A 22227-nucleotide genomic window follows, 5' to 3' on the forward strand; every position below is an offset into this window, starting at 1 on the left:
CGTGGCACACTGCCACGTGGCGCATTGCCATATGGTGGCTGCCAACATGGCACACCGCCACTATGGCGCGTTGCCATGTGGCACACCGCCACTTGGTGGCTGCTACGTGGCGCGCTGCCACTTGGTGGCTGCCACGTGGCGCACTTGTATTTGGCGCGCTTCCCTAGCCTTTTGCGCAACTAGGATTTTGACTTATTACTTGAAGCATTTTCTCGTCTCGCCAATTCCTAAATATTAGCTCGACTTTTAAGATTCGGTTTTGACGCTAAGCTTAGAATCCGACATCTTTGTTCACAATACTCGAGCGATTCATTAATTCCTTCTAAATTAATTCGTCGTGTCGGTTCATTAGTTGCTTGGGTGTGACCCAAAGGGTTCAGTCAAGATTAAGCTGTAATATTAATTACTCATTAATATTACTAATCGGAAGCGACCTCCACCTAGGCATTCTGATCACTTGACCTCACTGAATAATTAGCTTTCTAATAATTCCGGACCCTTTATCGGAATAATACACTTGTTCGAAGGACACTATTCCTATCATAACTCTATTATATTTAGAGCACAAAATAAATAAATTCTCTTGTTTGCAAATAATCCGTTTTAACTGAGATTGTCGTCCAAGGTCTAAGTAAAATCCGGATAATAACGGTTCCAAAACATGAATGTGGAGTTTTACTCTAACCAAGCATCTAATTAATCCTATATGGGGTTCATCAATACATAGAATTTTCCAAGCCAGAGCAAGCATTGGATTAACGACATTATTCTCGCATAAGTTTAGAGGTTCCTCACTGAGATGAACCCAAATATCAGCCTCGTTAAATTTCATATCTCTGATTGACTTACCCCGAGTCCAAGGTGTAAAGATCAAGAGAGCCTCTTGGTACGCTGCTGAACCTGTTGTAGCATTGCATCTTTATCATGAACATCCTCAAAAATAAAAAGGAAAATACTATCAAACTTCAGGACTATAATTTTCCCAAATTTAATCCACTAGTTCGAAACCCACCTTTAAATTCGGGTCTCTGAGAAATTCCTATAGTCTATGAACTTGCCCAGTACCAGAAGATGGAGAAAATAGGGATTAAGGCTTGAGGATAAGCGACTTCGGCTTGTTTGAGCGAAGGGTTGAGTTACCGTCATCTTAATTGAAACAGGAGAACAACAAAAATAGTGGAATCTTTATTAATAAGTAGGAATACCGAAAAGAACAAGGAAATTAAAGGAAAAAAGTGGTTATAAAACATTAAATTATTTTCTGGATCGATGATCGAAATTGTATGAAGATGATTGATGAAGTTGCTGAAGGTGGAAGACGGTGGAAAGCGGTTGGGGATAAGGCTCTAGTTTCCTAGAGACAGAAACTTGTGTGATTGGATTGGCTTACTCTCTTGTTTTTTTTGAAGTATTATGTGTGTTGTTTTCTGTACAATATCTTGCTCATTTATCTTACATGAATGACATTATTAATATACTTATTGATGAAGAAATGGATAATGTCATGTTGTGTTATTTATTATATTTTTTTTACGAGAATAAGAATACTATATTAATATCATTAATGAAAAGTCATACGAGCTATTCAAAAATAAAAATAAAAATAAATAAATAAATAAAAAGTCATACGACATTTACAATAATAACATAGATTTGTAAACCACATATTTAGAGAAAATAACAAAACCTTTATAAATAAAACCATAACTATTTTGTATATTTGGCATGTCTCACACTCCAACGCTTCAAACTTGATGCGAACAGTGATTTTCGATATTTTTGCATCTTTCCAACTAAAGACCTTCGCAATTTGCGCTAATATTGATACTAGAGTTGATGACAAAAATTTATATGAATCCAAATCACCTTCCCTACGATTAGAACCCTAATATAAAATTCCCATACATAACGAAAATCAAAATCCCAGAATATTTGAGAAAAACCCAGAAAATTAGAAATAAAACTCACTAATGTAGAAAACAAAACAAAGCAAAAAAATAACTTTCTCTAAGGAAAGTAAATGAAGATGGATGACAAATGGGACTTCAAATGACCACTTGTGCTAATCGACTTTAGTTTAGGGTAAAAGTTACCCCAAAACGTGGACCAATCCCATAGTGACACGTAGCCCAATCAAAGGGCGATACGTGTCCCTATAGGAAGATAACACTTATGCAAGCCCTACAAAGATCACTTGAAAAAGAGAGAAAACGGTCTCCTTACATCATGAGGTTCAAATCCTTGAGAAAACCGCAAAGCGACACCCCCCAAGGACACATGACCATGCCTGATTGCGCCGTCAATCAGAAAACGTCATTCGAGGGTATTAACCCTAAAAGGAACAAATCCCCACCACTATAAATACCCCAATAATTTAGGATGAGAGGGGTGGATTGTGACATAACATTCAATAGAGCATTAAAAACAGCTCCAACTTCTCTCTAGTATCTCTCTCTAGCTTTTTTGTCTCCCGGTTACTAACTTAACCGTTGGAGGCGAATATTCCGACAAAAGAATATTTGTGTTTTGCAGGTGGTGTCCGGGCCGTCTATCAGAAGAGCGTGACCAGTGTCCAAGGGGCGAAACAACTTTCTTAAGGAAAGGTGGAATGAAATAAAATTAGGGAACAACCCTAGAAAATTGGCTTTTTCAATAAGATGAATTGATGATCGGATGACAAAGTAACGAAAGTTAGAAAAGAATTGACAAAGAGATTCGAATTTTTCTACGAAAGACAAAAATGAGATCGAGTACCTCCCCTAGATAGAGATTCGACTTTATCTAAATGGAATTATGATTTTATTCGAAAAGATACAACAAGATGGAGTAAGACCGTTAGAGGATCGACTTTCTCTAAATGAAAATTTTGAAATCTACATCATAAATAAAGTGTTTCTAATCTTCAATATATTTGGAATCTAATTGAAATAAATTGAATTAAAGGGTTAGAAAAATGAGATAACCTTCAAGATTATACCTTTGTGCCTTGTCAAAAGGTAATACAATTAGAATAAGAATTTGTACAGTTTTGGTTATTTCGGAGGTTGTTTTATTAATACCCAAAATTAACTACATGTGTATTTATAGTCTTACAAAACGAAAAATAAAGAAAAATATGAGAATTAGCTTGACGTGTTGGAAATTAGTGTTCTAGTTTATTAGCAAGATTTACCTATACTTAATGTAGACATCTATTTTTGGCCTCCTATCCCGATAGGAAGTGCAATGACGACAAATAAACCATCTTTGTGTTGGATTAACGTGAAGAACACTTATGAATAACTGATTGAATTGTAAGAACATAAAAATAAGCTAGCCTAACCCAAAAACAAAAGCATTAAGGTCCAATCAACTAAGCCCGATCATAATTAGGCTTAAGCCCGAGCTTAAACCCTAAAAATGACGAATTTAGAGGCGCTTAGGTTAAAATTAATGATGTCGCAGATAAATCAGTGCGCATCTCTGGTAAAGGATAATTAGGTCGTTGGACTAACTACCCTCAACCAAACAATATTTATAAACCTACACCTACACTAAACAAGTTTAGTGGTAAGTAGAGGGTCGAACCACGGAGACGACATAAACACTATCAATACCACCACCAATTAAGCTAGGTCAAAGAGATAGGATGGATAGAACAATAAACAAAAATGAGATTAATATTAAGTTAAACTAACACCAAGGGAGAGGGTCAAACATGACAATGATCTTCAATAAAGTTAGGTAATGGAAATGAGTTTACATGCAAACCAAATATCTCATATAAGGCAATACCAACAATACCATCTAACCACCTATCGGGGTCAAAGGCTTTCCCAACTTAACACATGCTCATACTATCGTCATAAGCTGTGAAAGTTAAGGTTTTTGCATAGAATCGATCACCTAATGGATATCCCTAAGTTACACTATCGTCATAACTTAGTTCAATCCACCCAATTACAACACATGATTGGCCATTCACATGGAGTAATTAGTAAAACATGGTTACAAGGTATATTTAATCACATATAACCAACATTTGTCTAGCCTAATACATTCAAGATTCACCACATGCTATCACCAATCCCTTAGTAAAGGGAATTACTCACTAATCATGAACAACTAACACAAAACCCAGCAAGAAGAACAAAGAGAAGCAATTAAACTAAACAACTACTCTAATCAAGCAAGAAATTAAGAAAGAACAATAAATGAGATAGAGTTTAGAATGCTCATTGAAGTATTGAAAAGGAATCCAAAACAATGTCACTTTGCATCTTCATCTTCTTCAATCCACCATTGAATCTCTTCACTTTCTCTCTCTCTAAAATACCCTAAATTACTCTTAATCTACATTACAAAGTATAAAAACAAAGATTAAATCTAAATCTAAGCCTAATTTATGTGAAGATTGATGGAGAGATGTTAGGGTTTAACCCCTCAAAGAGGAGAGAGAAAACCCCCAAAGAAACCCACCATCAAAACTTCCCCAAAAATAGGAGAGAATCGGGCTAAAAATAGAACCGCAGTAGAATGGCGCGCCCGCGCCAATCTGGGTTTCGGCCTGGCAGCGACATTCAAATTCAAATATCCATAACTTCTGTTCTAGGAGGCTTCTTGTGGCGTGCGACCTATCGTTGGAAAGCTCTTCAAGTCTAGTTTCCAACGCAATTTGAATCACCGCAATCCGATGTGTAAATCAAAAGTTATGGCTAAAAGAGTGAATAAAGGTCAGTTTTGGAGTTCAGGCCCTTGCGCTCCCGCGCCTAACTTAGGCGCGCCCGCGCCTAAGCCGCGCCCAAATCGCGCCTACATTCTGCCTCCTTCAATATTTTCGACCCCAATGTTAGGCACGTCCGCGCTGGGTTTGGCGCGCCCGCGCCATTCTGAAAGCGCGACCCGCGCTGTCCGCATGGCCTTGCTTGCTTGCTCCTTAACTTCCTTTGTAGCTCTTCAAATGAACTCCAATTCTCCAAGCTCTTCATTCTATTAAAATCAACTCCAAAAGCCTACAAAACACGAGAAAAAGCACAAAAACATAATAAAGAGATAAACGGAGCAAAAGGGGTACAAACAAGGGACAAACGAAGAAAAATACCGCGATTAGAGGATCTAAATAGTGGCATAAATGCCACTTATCAAATTCCCCCTCACTTGCCTCTTGCTTGTCCTCAATTAAGAACAAAAGCAGAAAGAAAAAGAAAGAAAAATGATCTAATAACACTAAAAGGAGAGGGGTGAAAAAGAATATACACTAACTCACTTTCGTAGGAATCACGGTTGTTTTTAGCGTAAACAACAAGCGATTTAAACCTTAAAGTCGCCTATGAGGACGAGTGTGCTCTCGTAAGGGTTTCCAAAGAGTTTAACCCATAACTCTACACATAAAGCAACACAAACAAGGCAATGCATAGACAAATAAAATAAACACAAAAACAAGACGTTCTTAGTGGACTTTTTGGAACGAAACAAGCACCAATGAATGCACAACTTTCTAAACAAATAAGGGTATGCACGTTCCAAGATGTTTAGGGTTGAAAGAAACATAGACTAAGCTAAGCATAGAGAACTAAGAGCCGTACAATTCACCTTTCATCCCAAACTAGCTAGCCACGTTCTCTCCACTAGCTTCAAGTCAACCATTAGGTGGGCTTCTCATGGTTCCTCGAAGGAACCGGAAAAAGATAAAGAAATGAAAACGATGAGAAGGTTATCCCGACGTATTGGCTATGCACTCTCTCTCTATAAGCTTGACAACTATCTTCCTCCATCGATAAAGACTAAACTCTATAGGGTCTAAAGGTCTTTTATTGGTTGTAAGGGTATGCTTGGGGTGTAAGGTGGGAAAAATTTTGAAAAATTTAAAAATTTGGTGGTATTCCTCCACACTTATTCAATAAACACACACTAACAAGACTAAGAAACAGGACTCCCCCACACTTGAACGGAGCATTGTCCTCAATGCTCAAACACGAGGGATATGAAGTTTTTTTTTTTGGTCCTTACCTTATTTGAGTAAGGACGGCTTTTCATAAGCATTTGCTCTTATTTCACTGAATAGAAACACAGTTTACTGACTTGCTTGACCAAAGAACTACAACTTTCTCATTTGCGTTCAAAATCAACACAAAACAATTCTCAAACCAACATGCTTCACATAAACAAAAGGTTTAGGGGAACAAAAGGTCTTCGGTTTGTAACGTGGCTCAAAATCAAGAAAGGGAAATAGGCTCAACGGGTTAGCAAGAGGGGCAAATTTAAAAGAAAACCAATTTTGTAACAAAACAAAAAGAAGGATAAGAAAATGAAAAATGCCTATGTCCTCCCTTAAAGGGTTCGGTCATGATCTCGGGTAGATAGAAGTCAAACTCTGGATTGAAAAATGCATAACCAAGGATCCAAATATGCCACTCAACAAAGTTGATGAAGGCTAGAACAAATAAACCTCACACGGGATTTGTATAGCAATTACCAACCTAAGGGTTCATATCCACCATGGAGAGCGACACCGTCTTACCACAACCATGGATTAAGGCTACAAGTATCCCAAAGTTCTTAAAACCGCTACCTTAGCATTAAAATATGTTTAACTCAACCCAAAACAATCTCAAACCGTGCATACCATTACCAATTAGGAAGGAAAACATTGAAGGACACAAGTTCAAAGTAGTAAGACCAAAACAAGAACGGATCAAAACACATATGCAAACTTGCCTTGTTTTCAAAGGAAAATACGCTATACAAACAAATATTCACAAAACGAGAACAACTTGAGAATGTATATACAAATTGCGGTAGAAGAGAGCATGATCAACGACAAAGCCATGCATACCAAAAGTCAAGTCAATAAGGCACTCATGGCCATCCAAATATAGAATAACCAAAGTCAAAAATAAACCTTGGTATGTATGGGGGGTAAATCAAGCAATCAAGAGACCAAGAAAGGGAAGAAGGAAACAACAAAACCACAAACATTTAGCTTTCAAACCATATGAAAATAAAAGGGTAAAGCAACAAAAGAGAGGAGATGGAAAGAGTGAACCAAAATGTTAGGTGGGTGTAGAAACCCGCAAATTAAGTCATTTTCCTCATTTCCATTAAATTGCTCTTCTTTGATGCTTCAACTTCCATTTAAAAATATTCCTTGGTTTGCTACTTCTTATGGTTCTCGGTCCAAGGTCATGCGCAAAAGTATAGACATCAAGTACCTATATACAAAGATAAACAAGAGGAAAACAAAATTAAAAGATATAAAAGAAAAGTAAAAGCAATATAAACACGGGTTACTTCCCGAGAAAGTCTTGTTTAAGGTCCAAGATTGACCTTATTAGTAAATAACCGGACAAAGAACGCAAAAGCTTGTCATACGCATCGGAAAACATTTCAAGAAATAGAGCATATACGATGCTCATATGACAAGCAAGCACAAAGTTGAAAGAAACTCTACGCTTGAGGGGAGGGGGAAAAGAAAAATCAAAAGAATCAAAAGAAAAATCAAAAGAAAAATTAAAATAAGAAAAAGAAAAAGAGGGAACAAACTCATTTAGTTGCATTTTGGAAGGTGAAAGCTCATCATTGAAATCAAAAGTAAGGTCATGGTGGTATAGAGAGGCAAGGGGGTCCTCAATTGGTTTATTTTTAAGAAAATATGGTAGTGAGATGGGAAAAGAAGGAATATTGCTAAACTTCCTTGAAAAAGGGATGTAAGTTGAAGGGGTTTGAATTGGGATCGCACTCACCACCTCAATTACACCACCTAGCATTGAATCACAAGCTTTCTCTTCCAACTCATCTTCAATACCCTCAAAGATTTTCGATGTATTCTCAATCACCAATTGGGATATTTCACTCTCAACAAGAGCATGATCATCATTTTTAACATTCCCCAAGTCACCATGAATGAACATTGGTATCTCATCATCACCTAAACCAAACTTTTCTCTGAGCAACCTCAAATAAATGTTTAATTGCATCAATTTTGTATCGTCAATGGGTTGCGAAGAGTTTTGAGGCTCAAATTGGGTGGAGGGGTTGGTATTCACGAAGTCATGAAAAATCTCACCATCCATACTCCCTCCATCACTTTCAAAATCATCATCCTCAATCACATTCTCAAATTCCAAATGATTTGTCTCACTCTCTTGATTACCCTTAGGCTCACTCAAATGTGAGGAGGGAGAAGAAGGAAAGGCATCCTCTTGGGATGAGGCTAGTTGGGAAATTTTACTTCCCATCATTTTAATCCAAGCTTCCCTTTCATTCCTCTCTTCATCTTGTTTTCTCATAAACTCCTTAAGCATCTCCATACACTCTTCTTCCTTCGATCTCCCCACTAAATTACCCTCACAAAAAGGCTCATTAGACACATAGGGGAACTCATTAGGAATCGTGTATGAAAAAGGAAAGGAAGATGAAGAATTATGCATTTGAGAATTTGGGGTGTTTGAAGCATCATTGGAATTCATGCACATAATTGATGAACATTGAAAAATATCATGAACATTATCAACATTGGGATTCAACTCATCACAATTAGCATACAAAAGGGAAGGGTTACCATCATTCATCAAGGGATCATCATGGGGAACATAAGAATCATCATTAGAGTTTATGCAAGAGTTAGAAAAATCATGACAATTATCATAACTATCTTGCTCATTGCTATCCCGAGAAAACCACAAATAGAAATCCCAAGCCTCATCCGAAGATGTGGCTCGAAATTCACCATTAAATATGTTTTCAACCACCCCCCTAGTGTACTCATTCAAACCCCAATAAATTATCTCACAAGACTCCCATAAAGTACAACCAAGGTAATTAGAGAAGTCTTCAAACCTATTAAAGTATACCCAAAAGAGCTCATATTCAAATTGAGGCAAAGAAGGACATGACATTTCATTTTGGACAACTTGATCCATGACTCAATGAGGCAAAACAAATAGCAACCAAATAAGAAAGCTCAAATTTTTTTGGAATTTCCCTTTTTTTTTTCTTTTTTTTAAACAAAAAATAAACAAAAAGAAAAGAAAATATTCGCAAAGATCTAGACTTAATAAGGTAATACAACAATAATGGAAGCCGTCCCCGGCAACGGCGCCATTTTGGTGAAGGATAATTAGGTCGTCGAACTAACTACCCTCAACCAAACAATATTTATAAACCTACACCTACACTAAACAAGTTTAGTGGTAAGTAGAGGGTCGAACCACGGAGACGACTTAAACACTATCAACACCACCACCAATTAAGCTAGGTCAAAGAGATAGGATGGATAGAACAATAAACAAAAATGAGATTAATATTAAGTTAAACTAACACCAAGGGAGAGGGTCAAACATGACAATGATCTTCAATAAAGTTAGGCAATGGAAATGAGTTTACATGCAAACCAAATATCTCATATAAGGCAATACCAACAATACCATCTAACCACCTATCGGGGTCAAAGACTTTCCCAACTTAACACATGCTCATACTATCGTCATAAGCTGCGAAAGTGAAGGTTTTTGCATAGAATCGATCACCTAATGGATACCCCTAAGTTACACTATCGTCATAACTTAGTTCAATCCACCCAATTACAACACATGATTGGCCATTCACATGGAGTAATTAGTAAAACATGGTTACAAGGTATATTTAATCACGTATAACCAACATTTGTCTAGCCTAATACATTCAAGATTCACCACATGCTATCACCAATCCCTTAGTAAAGGGAATTACTCACTAATCATGAACAACTAACACAAAACCCAGCAAGAAGAACAAAGAGAAGCAATTAAACTAAACAACTACTCTAATCAAGCAAGAAATTAAGAAAGAACAATAAATGAGATAGAGTTTAGAATGCTCATTGAAGTATTGAAAAGGAATCCAAAACAATGTCACTTTGCATCTTCATCTTCTTCAATCCACCATTGAAGCTCTTCACTTTCTCTCTCTAAAATACCCTAAATTACTCTTAATCTACATTACAAAGTATTAAAACAAAGATTAAATCTAAATCTAAGCCTAATTTATGTGAAGATTGATGGAGAGATGTTAGGGTTTAACCCCTCAAAGAGGAGAGAGAAAACCCCCAAAGAAACCCACCATCAAAACTTCCCCAAAAATAGGAGAGAATCGGGCTAAAAATAGAACCGCAGTAGAATGGCGCGCCCGCGCCAATCTGGGTTTCGGCCTGGCAGCGACATTCAAATTCAAATATCCATAACTTCTGTTCTAGGAGGCTTCTTGTGGCGTGCGACCTATCGTTGGAAAGCTCTTCAAGTCTAGTTTCCAACTCAATTTGAATCACTTCAATCCAATGTGTATATCAAAAGTTATGGCTAAAAGAGTGAATAAAGGTCAGTTTTGGAGTTCAGGCCCTTGCGCTCCCGCGCCTAACTTAGGCGCGCCCGCGCCTAAGCCGCGCCCAAATCGCGCCTACATTCTGCCTCCTTCAATATTTTCGACCCCAATGTTAGGCACGCCCGCGCTGGGTTTGGCGCGCCCGCGCCATTCTGAAAGCGCGACCCGCGCTGTCCGCATGGCCTTGCTTGCTTGCTCCTTAACTTCCTTTGTAGCTCTTCAAATGAACTCCAATTCTCCAAGCTCTTCATTCTATTAAAATCAACTCCAAAAGCCTACAAAACACGAGAAAAAGCACAAAAACATAATAAAGAGATAAACGGAGCAAAAGGGGTACAAACAAGGGACAAACGAAGAAAAATACCGCGATTAGAGGATCTAAATAGTGGCATAAATGCCACTTATCAAATTCCCCCTCACTTGCCTCTTGCTTGTCCTCAATTAAGAACAAAAGCAGAAAGAAAAAGAAAGAAAAATGATCTAATAACACTAAAAGGAGAGGGGTGAAAAAGAATATACACTAACTCACTTTCGTAGGAATCACGGTTGTTTTTAGCGTAAACAACAAGCCATTTAAACCTTAAAGTCGCCTATGAGGACGAGTGTGCTCTCGTAAGGGTTTCCAAAGAGTTTAACCCATAACTCTACACATAAAGCAACACAAACAAGGCAATGTGTAGATCAAAAGTTATGGCTAAAAGAGTGAACAAAGGTCAGTTTTGGAGTTCAGGCCCTTGCGCTCCCGCGCCTATCTTAGGCGCTCCCGCGCCTATCTTAGGCGCTCCCGCGCCTAATTTAGGCGCGTCCGCGCCTAAGCCGCGCCCAAATCGCGCCTACATTCTGCCTCCTTCAATATTTTCGACCCCAATGTTAGGCACGCCCGCGCTGGGTTTGGCGCGCCCGCGCCATTCTGAAAGCGCGACCCGCGCTGTCCGCATTGCCTTGCTTGCTTGCTCCTTAACTTCCTTTGTAGCTCTTCAAATGAACTCCAATTCTCCAAGCTCTTCATTCTATTAAAATCAACTCCAAAAGCCTACAAAACACGAGGAAAAGCACAAAAACATAATAAAGAGATAAACGGAGCAAAAGGGGTACAAACAAGGGACAAACGTAGAAAAATACCGTGATTAGAGGATCTAAATAGTGGCATAAATGCCACTTATCAATCTCAATGAGTCGCGCTGGTATGGCGCGCGCAACTCACAAGGTTGCGCGCAACACCCAGCAGAACTTCTAGAGATGCGCTTGCGAAAGATTCAGAAATTTATAAAATTATGAAATCTAACCTTACCATAATATCGCGCGCAAGATAATCTGTTGCGCTGCCTATAGTAGCGCAACCAAATCACTTGCGCTGGTCAGTCGTGCGCAACCCATTTAAATGCGCGCAACACCTACTGTGGCAGAATGCTCAAAACCCTAATCGTCCATTCCCTATAAATAGGGGCTTAATACGAGACTCAAACAGATAGACGATTAACCTAAAATGCTGGCAGAAATCTTGTGAACTTGTGTGTAACCAAACTCTCTTGTCCTAAACACTCACCCCTTTAATATTTGTTACTACGGTGGAGATTCCCGAATAAGAAGGAGTCCATATGTGTTCTAAACGAAGATCCAGCAAAGAGAAGTGGTAAATTCCCGAGCACTTAGATGAATCACATTTATTTTTATTGTTTAAAATAACTTTAATTAATTTGTGTAGTTTCATCACTTTAAACGGATTTCTAGTTAATCAATTCCATATAGAATCTTGCATTAAATAAGAACAGAATTGAATAATTAAGCCAAGGCAAATCTTGTTTATTTTGTTTTTCTCACAAACTTGAATTAAATAAAGAATAACCACTTTGCAATGTAATTCCTACGTGATCAATATGTGTAAATAAAATCAACTAACTTAGTTTTAGGTATCACGTTGCATATATTATTTGGGAATGAAATTGTGAAAAAGGAAGAGCTAGTAGAGGCCGTAACTAGGGAAAGAATAGCGATTCCTCCCTAAAAGGAATTTTATTTTAGTACCCTCGCTCCCAAACTCATTTCTGGTACATGTGGACCAATTTGGGCATGGGTAAACTTACGTTTCGTGCTAATTACCCCTTGAACTTTACTTGGGAGAAAGGCATATCGAGGTTTATAAGTTTTCCTAAAACTCATTGGCGACTCCTACTTGTTTCTTACAAAAAAGCGTGATGAGAGTATCATTTCTAATTCAAGGTCTCCCAAACAGTCAGGAATTCAAATCCTAATACACCCTAACAAATGTAAAGTCCTAGGATTTTAAAGGGTCGTGGGCATCTAAGGAGAAGGATCCCTTACGATGGGAACACCCTCCTTACACTTAATCTATCATATTTGATCCTGAACTTGGAATAAGACCTATAATGTATTGTTGAAAATCTTTAGAAGCTTATTTTCTAAAACAATTAGAATAAGGTCAATGTATTTTTATAGATTTTATTACATGGACGACATAGTAAAATTAAGGGTGTCGGTTTTGGACCATATCTTCTTTATTTTAAATTGGAATTGGGCTTATGATGTATCATTGTAAAGGTTATTAAGGGATATCCATCCATTTAAGAGTTGCATAAAAATTATGAGGCTTGCAAATTAGATTTCTCTATTTCGGGACTAAGGTTATGAGAAGGGAAATTGGAATGTTTATGGATTTTAGGCTAAGAATAAGGGGTTGAGACTAAATAAGGAAATGTTTTGGGGTTTATAAAAGGCTAAAAATATTCAAGAAATTTTAGTCCTAGCTAGCATGCGACCCGGACCAAATTAAGAAGTGAAAGTTGATTCATGATCAACGGGTTTTATCTTAAAAGACACATTTAAGTGTTTACAATATATTGATTTTCTAACGTTTTTCCTTTTTTTTTTTGTCTAACTAATTATTGATCTTACAAATAAAATGTTAATTAAAAATATCATTGTGATTAAACTGCATCAGAAACACTTTTAAATCGCAAATTGATTGAACCAAGCTATTATAATACCATTAATTAGGCTTGGTTCGGTTTGACTTGAAGTACAATTTGATTTTGTTTAGTAAAATTACCAACAATATCTTATATTTTTTTTATTTATGCCAAAAATGCATTAAACAAAAACCACTGCAACCTGAACACAAACAGACCTAACTTAGGATTCCCTATTATAATAAATATTTATAAACATGTGAATAACAAACTTTTTGAAATGGTTGATATACTATATATATTGTGAATTATAAAAAAAACTCATCGTGTGCATCTAGATTTAGTCGAAAAATAGTGATTAATGTTTGGTGTATTAATTATATTAAAAATAGTTAACAATTCTTATGTTTCCTATGCTACAGTATATGTGATCATACTATAAGCATGACTAAGGCGGCTAACATGAGGGATGCGCACGCCATAGCTAGAAACGTTTGAAAATCTCTTTCTTAAAAGGCAATTAACATTGATAGAGACAAATATATAAATAAACATTTGGAAATTTTACAACAATTACCATTAAATGACCACTTTTGGGAATAAATACTATTTAAAATTTTATTTTTAAAACTCTACCACAAAGTAACAAAAACTTTTAGTAGCACTACCATATTTAATTTTTTGCGTCGGTAAAAATTTTCGGTTGAGTGAGCCTAGTTTATAAAATTTCAATCAATTGGAGTATAGAAAACAAGAAATTTCGATAATCAAACACAATTATAGGTTAATTATCTTTAAATTCGCATTGTAGTTGATTTAATTTCTTAGTTAAATCTTAAAATTAGGGTTTTATGATAAAAAAAATTTTGAATTAAGGGCTTTATGAATTTGAAGGATTTGGGGGCAATTTAAGTGTATAATCTAATTTAGAGTTAATGTAGAGAAATATTGTCATTTAATTTGGATTTTAGAATGAAATTTTATAAAATATGCCCCTAAAATAGAGATTCCCGCCAGAAACAATAAATGTGGTAGTGCTACTCAAACGTTTTGTGTTTTTGTGGTAGTTATTTTTTTTTGTAGTTGTTCTCAAAAGTTTAAATGATAGTTGTTGGCAAAATTTCCTAAATATTTTTAGGAATATGATTGTCCAAAAACTATTTATAAGATCTCAAAGTCTTTAAGAGAATTAGGGTGGCTAACGCGAGCGATGTGCATGCAATAACTAAACATTTCGAAGTAGCTCTTTCAATTGTTGGAAAATATATAATGATGGAATATATATATATATATATATATATATATAGTTAATGAGGACATTATTCTTAAAAGTTAATTTTTTAAAATAAAATTTAATGTTAATGAGGACAAATAGTAAATAAACATTTTAGAGGGTGTAATAGTCCAAACACTATTTCATAAGAGTTAAATCATTAAATCATACAAAGAAAAGTTTAGATGCAATTAACATCTTATCAATAGGCAATGTACGTAAACAAACAATAAGTGTTTTCTCATATTGTTTAAAAGACTACGATAGCTTACGTACACACATATGTCCGGAAATCTCTTTCAGTCTAGTTTTAAGCTATAACTTTAATTTATTAATTGTCGGTAACATTAATGAAGAAAAATATGTTAAAAAATAGGGGTATAAATTTCTACTCACTTTTTAACTTTTAAGAGTACATCAGAAAATTCAAATAATATTAATGAGGGTAAATAAGTGGATAAATATTTTCAAGGGCATGATTGTCTTAAAACTGTTTTAAAGGTAAGGAAGAAAAAGCGAAAAAAATAATCAAAAATTTGTGTCAAAAAAATAAATAAATAAGAAAAGCAAAAAATGTCAGACATGTGATTCGCATGCATAAATAAGAGTATATAAATTATTTAATATTTTTAGGGATATAATTGATATAACACTACTCATAAGCGCTTGGTAAACTTTAAAAAAAGTAAGGATAATTGGCATAATACTATTTATAAGTTTTTGGCTAAACTTTTAAAAAGGTAAGGATAGGGAAAAAAGAAGAATAGGGATAGAGATTGAATGGATCGGATATGATTGCATATGCAATGCCTAACTATTTTTTACCTTAGGGATGGATCATCAATCCTTATTTTTTGAGACAAGTTATGTGAATGTAAAATAATTTTTCACAAATTTTTTAAAAAGGCCGGTGTACAATATTTAGTGTATGGCGCGCGGCCCAATTTGAGGAATTATTGCCCTTTTCTAGTCTTCTCACGTGCCAGATTTTTTTTTTTTTTTTACTTTTTTATTTACCTCTTTCTGATTTTGTCCTCTCCTCCTGAAACACTCTCTGATTTTTTTCTCTCTCCTATTTTCTTTTCTATATTTTGGTCTCTATACAATTATAATCTCCTTATCCTTTCTCTTTCTCCTCTTCATTGCATTTTCATCTTACCTCTTCTCCTTTTGTTTTTCTTTCTCGTGTTAATTTTTTTAGTAGAATCAACTAAATTGGTTGACAAAAAATCTTTGAAGAAGAAAAAAGTTAAAGTGAAAATGTGTCTTAATTTAGTTGTTTTGATTCTTCGATTTTTAGGTTTTTTTATTTTTTTTGTTCTTTGTTTTTTATTTGATTCTACAATGGTGAAGAAGAAGAGTACAAAGAAGTCGTCAGAAGATGAAGGTGTGTTTTATTAATTTTTTCATGATTTTTTCAAAATGTTGATTATGTTAATGCAATTGAAAAAAGGCTGCAATTGCAAAGAAAAAGAAGAAAAAGAAATATGCTGAGGAAAGAAGAAACGTTGCAAAGGAAGCAGAAGAAGAAAAAAAGGGTAACTTTTATGCATGAAAAAGGTACCTTCCACGGGTAAAAGGGTAACTTTTATGTATAAAAAGGGTACCTTTTGTGGGTAGAAAAGGTAACTTTTATGCACGAAAAGGGTAACTTTTGTGGGTATAAAGGGTAACTTTTATAGATAAAAAGGGTAACTTTTATACATAAAAAGGGTAACTTTTGTGGGTAAAAAGGGTAACTTTTGTGGGTAGAAAAGGTAACTTTTATGCACGAAAAGGGTAACTTTTGTGGATAAAAGGGTAACTTTTATACATAAAAAGGGTAACTTTTGTGGGTAAAAAGGGTAACTTTTATAGATAAAAAGGGTAACTTTTGTGGGTAAAAAGGGTAATTTTTATACATAAAAATGAAAATTTGATTTTAAAATGGAAAAAAATACCTGATTTTTCGACTGATACTTCACTCGTTCTCTAAATCCAAAGTTATGAAGGCTCGGAAATTTGATAGGAATATCAATTAGAAACCTAAATCAGAAAAATTTGAGAGCGAAATATCACAATTTAAGAATGTAGCACCAAAAAAAAACAATTTAAGAATGTTAGGGTTTGAAATTTGATAAAACGAAAAATCAATTGCAGACTGAGAAATATAGATCAAAGGAAGCGAAACTCTATGAGAGATCATCCTAACAACAACCTTATTGTAATTTGAGGTTGAATGTGGTTGTAAATTTGGTAGTTTGTTGGAAGAGAGAGAGGAGAGAGAATAATACAGAGTATTGGGGATAATGAATTTATTGGTGGCACACGTGTGAGAATTGCTGATGTACAATAAATTACTGTACACCCGGGGCACACAAAAGGTTTTGATAATTTTTTTACTTGTGATTATTAATCTCATGTGATAGCATAACATTAATGAAAGTAAATCAAAATCTTTGCATTATTAGCTACTATCTTAATTATTTGACCAATTATTAGTGACAGTAAAATCTTAATGTTTTTTTTTTTTTTTTTTGTGACTAAAGTAGCAATAAATCTCTTTATAGACTGAAATATAAGATCATTACCTATTATTTTGATTTCATAATATATATTTCCCAAAATGATTTTATATCAATTAAATAACCTTGATGTGTAAAAGATGTAAATTAGTTCTTCTTTATAAATTGATTATCAAATTGGTTTCAATAGTATAGCTGTCTAAACCAATTACCTTTCTATGTAGTTTTTCTTTAAGCATCTTTGAATCATTTTGTTGTCAAACATGGTGAAAAAAAGAAGTGTGAAAGGGAAACCATCCACGCTACCGCTGGATATTTTAATCCAAATACACACCAAACTACCATCAAAATCCTTATTGAAATGTCATTCTGTATCTAAGTTATGGTGTTCTCTCATAGATGACACACATTTTGTTTCTACTCACATAAAAAATTCTCAAATAAACATAAAAAAACCTAGCTTTATAGTCCTAAAACCTCATAATGTCTTCAATTCTAAGCAGTTATGCACAATACGCAACTGCAAAAAAATTAGGAAGATCAATAAATTTAATATAGATGCGGATTAGATTGAAATTTTTCAACCAATAGGATGTATCAATGGGTTATTTTGCATGAGAAATTATGTATTAAAACATCAAGCATATAAGGTTTTCTTTTGGAACCCTTCAATAAGAAAAGCGCTACATATCCCTTCTCCCAAAATTCTAAACATAAGATCATTAAGATTTTTCATTATTGATTTCTCTGTTTATTTTGATCATGTAAGGAATGACTACAAGGTCGTAGCAAGTATTTTTCGAAAAGATGGCTTTTAGATTCCATGGTTCTTTGAGATCTTCTCCCGTATTACTTGCTCGTGGAAGAGAGTTAACATAGGAAATCCACCATGTCTATGGCTTCACGGAAGTCCAAAAAATTTTCTTAATAGAGTCAAATTTTGGGTAGGTATTGACCCCCTAAAAGTTTATAAAATAGGTAAGATTACTCATTTTGTTTCATTTGATGCACATACTGTAAGAAGAGTGCTCCCATCGTAGGGGATCCTTCTCCTTAGACTCCCATGTCCCTTTAGAAGCCTAGGACTTTACACTTGTTAGGGTGTATTAGGATTTGAATTCCTGACTGTTTGGGAGACCTTGAATTAGAAATGATATTCTCATCACGCTTTTTTGTAAGAAACAAGTAGGAGTCGCCAATGAGATTTAGGAAAACTCATAAACCTCGTTCATGCCTTTCTCCCAAGTAGAGTTCAAGGGATAATTAGCATGAATCGTAAGTTTACCCTTGCCCAAATTAGTCTACATAAACCAAAAATGAGTTCGGGAGCGAGGGTCCTAAGATAACGTTCCCTTTAGAGGGGAATTGCTATCTTAGCCCTAGTACGACCTCTACTAGATCTTCCTTTTTCACAATTTCATTACCAAACATTGTATGCAACGTGATACCTAAATATTAATTTAGTTGATTTTATTTACAAGAATTAATCACGTAGGAATTACATTGCAAAAGTCATTATTCTTTGTTTAATTAATATTCGTGAAAAGAATAAAATAAACAATATTCGCCTTGTCTTAAGTGATAAAACAATAATTAATTATCAAATTCTAATCTTGATTAAACGAAAGAACAATATGTGAATTAATTAATTAAAAGTTTGTTTAAAGTGATAAAATAACACTACTTATTCAATTAAAGTTATTTAAACAATAAAAGAAAAGTGAAAAAAGACCCCTATCTAAGTGCTCAGGAAACTAAACGTTCTTTTTTATGTTAAATCTCCGTTTAATGAGTTTATGGACTTTCTTTCTTCTTTGCACCTCCAAGGACTTCAATGGATTCTATTAGGGTTGGAAAGTATTTGGGAAGAGAGAAGAAAAGGTAGTATGATAGTAAGAGAAGTTGAGAGATTAAGGTTTTGAGAATGCTAGGGTTTTAATTCTGATTTTTTCTGTCCTCGTAATGCCGAACAAAGACCCCTATTTATAGGCGTAGGGATCTAGGTTTAGGGTTTTAGAGTCGTTCCTTCAGGTGGTGCGCTCAACTATCTGAGTCACGCTGGGTGCCGCGCGCATCTCAATGAGTCGCGTGCGCCAGGCGCGCGTAACTTATTGATTGCGCTGGGATGCGGTTTGCCTTATACGAAAAGGCTTTTTAAAACTTCCATAAATTTTTATTGCGAAGTTGGATTTAGACGTGTGAGATATCATTGGAAATATCTGAATGTCTACTTTCCAATTCCGTTAGAATTAGGATAAAATTTGTTATGGATCAAAAGATTCGGCAATTGGAGTGCATGGGTGTCAGTTTTAGGGCTCGGTGTAGTGTTTTGATCATAACTTCTTCGTTTTAACTCGGAATTGGGCTTATAATATATCGTAGAAAGCTCATAAAAAGGGATATCCATCTGTATAGGAAATGAACGGAAATATGATGGTTTTTATCTGTTTGGCTCGGTTTTCAACAATGTAAGATCCATTGGATCGATTCATTGCATTTGCCGCATTTAGGTCTGTTATTAATCAAGTTTAAACATGTATGAGCACGTTTTAGGCCTAATTAGTAGTCAGACAAGGCTCTAAGATTACTTGGTCTCAAATATGAGTTTTAACTTACTTCATAATGCATTTCGTAGTCCATAAACACTTCAACTTTGATCTAACATGAAGAACGAATTTTTGTAACATCATCGCACTTCCTTTCGGGACAAGAGGCCAAAAGAAGGTTACTACAGTTAGCCCGCACTTTGATCGAGTCTAGAATAGAAGATGATCAAAGTAGTCAAGGAAATAAATCCGAGACTCATTCTGTGAAGTTCTCAAAGAATAGAGAATCTTTCAGAAATGTTAGGATGTCGAAACGATCCTTGACTCGCTAAGTGTTTGAGACAAGTAGCTATTAAGGCAAGAAAAAGTATTTTCTAGTCTTAGTGCGCTAAAGAATCTAGATTGATCCTTTGCAAATGTAGAACACTTTCACAAGTAAAGGTGTTCTGGGTGATGTCATTTCATGAGAAGAAATCGGTTTAAAAAGGATCAAAAGGGGATAATGTCCTCCCAATCATGTCATCGTTGGTCTAAAGTCCCTCGATACGTCATTGAAACTTTATCCTGGTTTTAACAATTTGAAAAGATGATAAAAAGTGTTTTGGTTTTCGCAGCCTAAATGTTTCGGCTTTCGCAGCCTAAATGTTTCGGCTTTTGTAACCTAAATGTTTCGGCTTTCGCAGCCTGAATAAAGTTCTCGACAATTCTCTTGTCAAAACACAATACTCGGTGTCCACAAGATAAAAATACATGTCTCAGGACTAGAGGCATATATCCGAATCCAGTGAGAGAGAAGAAAATCGGCAACTCTCTCAGCAGTTTTGTCCACAAGATGAGTACACGTGTCTCAAGACTGGGGGCACGTGACTACATAGGTGCGACATCGTCTCGTCGCTCTTTATTTAAGGGGTGGACGACACCCTAACTGTCCAGTAAGCTAGTAAGCTCACTAAACTACCGTATTTGCTTCCAATCAAGAAGTGTATGTTCCTGAATGGTTCGGCGTGCCTATCGACTCGTGAGCTAATGCCTAAAGTAAAGTAATTCTCTACCTTTTAGTTCCGAGAGGTAGATCTCGCAAAGCTGAGGAAGAAGTGAAATTTTACGCAACACCTACGCCACACAATTTTACGTTGTATGATAACGCCTTGCATTTTTACGCTGCATGATGACGCCTTCCTTTTTCTATGTACGTGAAAAAAGAAGAAAATCCGGACATTTATAACGTTAGTACAATAAAATGACAAATATGTCTATGGGAGTTTTTACATAAAGCACCACTACGGAATGTCTTAAGACACTCTTACAAAAAAAGTCCAAAACGTATGCTTAGGGAAGGCACAAAGCGCGGTGTACATGCAGGATGATGTAAAAAACTATCAAAGAAGAAAAGAAACTACTGGATGCAAAGCAATTTTAAAAAGATTTCGATAATTTGTGCGTTATTACGTCTAACAACGTACAAAAACGTTGGAAAAAATTCAAAACGGATCGATTTCTTGTCTTTTAAGTGACCAATGTTCGCGCGCAACATAGTTAGTCATGCTAGCCAGGCGCGCGCAAGAAACTAGGGTGCACTGGGATGCCACGTGCAACTTGATAAGTTGCGCGCAACATTTGAATTAGTAAAAGAGTTGGAGAAGCGCGATCTGCAGCTCACTTTCTTCTTCTCCTCTTTCTCCAATTTTGATTTCTTCTTAATTTTTGGTTGTTGTTTAAAGCTAAGGAAAGTAAATATTGCTCCTTTTATTTTATCAGACTTTGATCTTGGTCAATAAAATGGAGAAATCGAATGAAGAATCCTCACTTGGAGTTGGGGTTTTCAATTCGACTTGTTTTCATAAATTTGTTTGTTTGTCGTTGTTTTAAGAAATATAATGCAACAAATTTCATGCGAAGTTGTAAAGTATCGATCCTGTATGAGCATGTCTAGTATATATGTGTTATTTTCATAAAATTATGCTTGAACTTTATTTCTCTTTTTTGCTCACATAGACTATACTTGATAATTTTTAATGTAAATTGAAGTGTTTAGAACAACAATTATGCATTAAAATTATAAATGAATTTTTGAACTTTGATAATAGCATGAATTTGTTGTTGCGACTCATATTTATTTTTTTCATGCGTAATTTACAAAATTGGCTTTATCTTTGATAAAAATAACCGATGGTTATTATTATTTACTTACAAAACTGTGATTTCAAGATTTGCACAAAACTAGTTAGTTTATGAAATTCTTGAAGAGATCATCGAACTGGTGTAGCTTGGTTATATTTCAGGTTCATAAGCCCCCATTTTATATTCGAATGTTGTAGCCCCCAGTGTTGGGTGACTTCGATGATTTGCTTGTTGTTAATAATTAGACCCTTTCATGTTGTTTGAAATGGGTCTAAAATCCCTGTGTTTCTTCTTATTATGATAACAACTAGGATTGGAAACAATTAAACTAGTGTGTTTAAATCGTTTTTGACCATTCATAGTTTTAACAAAGGAAATTTTCTAAGCCTAGTAATACTGGTCATTCATTAGAACAAGTGAGAGGAAAAATGAAATGTTGTTCAAATTTTTCGTTTATTCTTGCTACTTTTGAATTCTTTCTTTTGAGTTCAAATTTTGTCACTGTTTTGAAGCTCGAGAAA

At 35.2% G+C, this 22227-nt stretch overlaps 1 long non-coding RNA gene across 1 annotated transcript; it reads right to left on the reverse strand.

The window, feature by feature from the left end:
• Positions 1-668: 668 nt before the first annotated feature.
• On the reverse strand, positions 669-2175 carry LOC110712923. The gene is made up of 2 exons (XR_002509731.1): positions 1013-2175; positions 669-900 (listed from the first exon to the last, which is right to left on the reverse strand). It is a non-coding gene; the product is annotated as an uncharacterized LOC110712923 (long non-coding RNA).
• Positions 2176-22227: the final 20052 nt, after the last annotated feature.

The sequence above is a fragment of the Chenopodium quinoa genome, unplaced genomic scaffold (genome assembly GCF_001683475.1).
Source record: "Chenopodium quinoa cultivar QQ74 unplaced genomic scaffold, ASM168347v1, whole genome shotgun sequence".
NCBI lineage: Eukaryota > Viridiplantae > Streptophyta > Magnoliopsida > Caryophyllales > Amaranthaceae > Chenopodium > Chenopodium quinoa.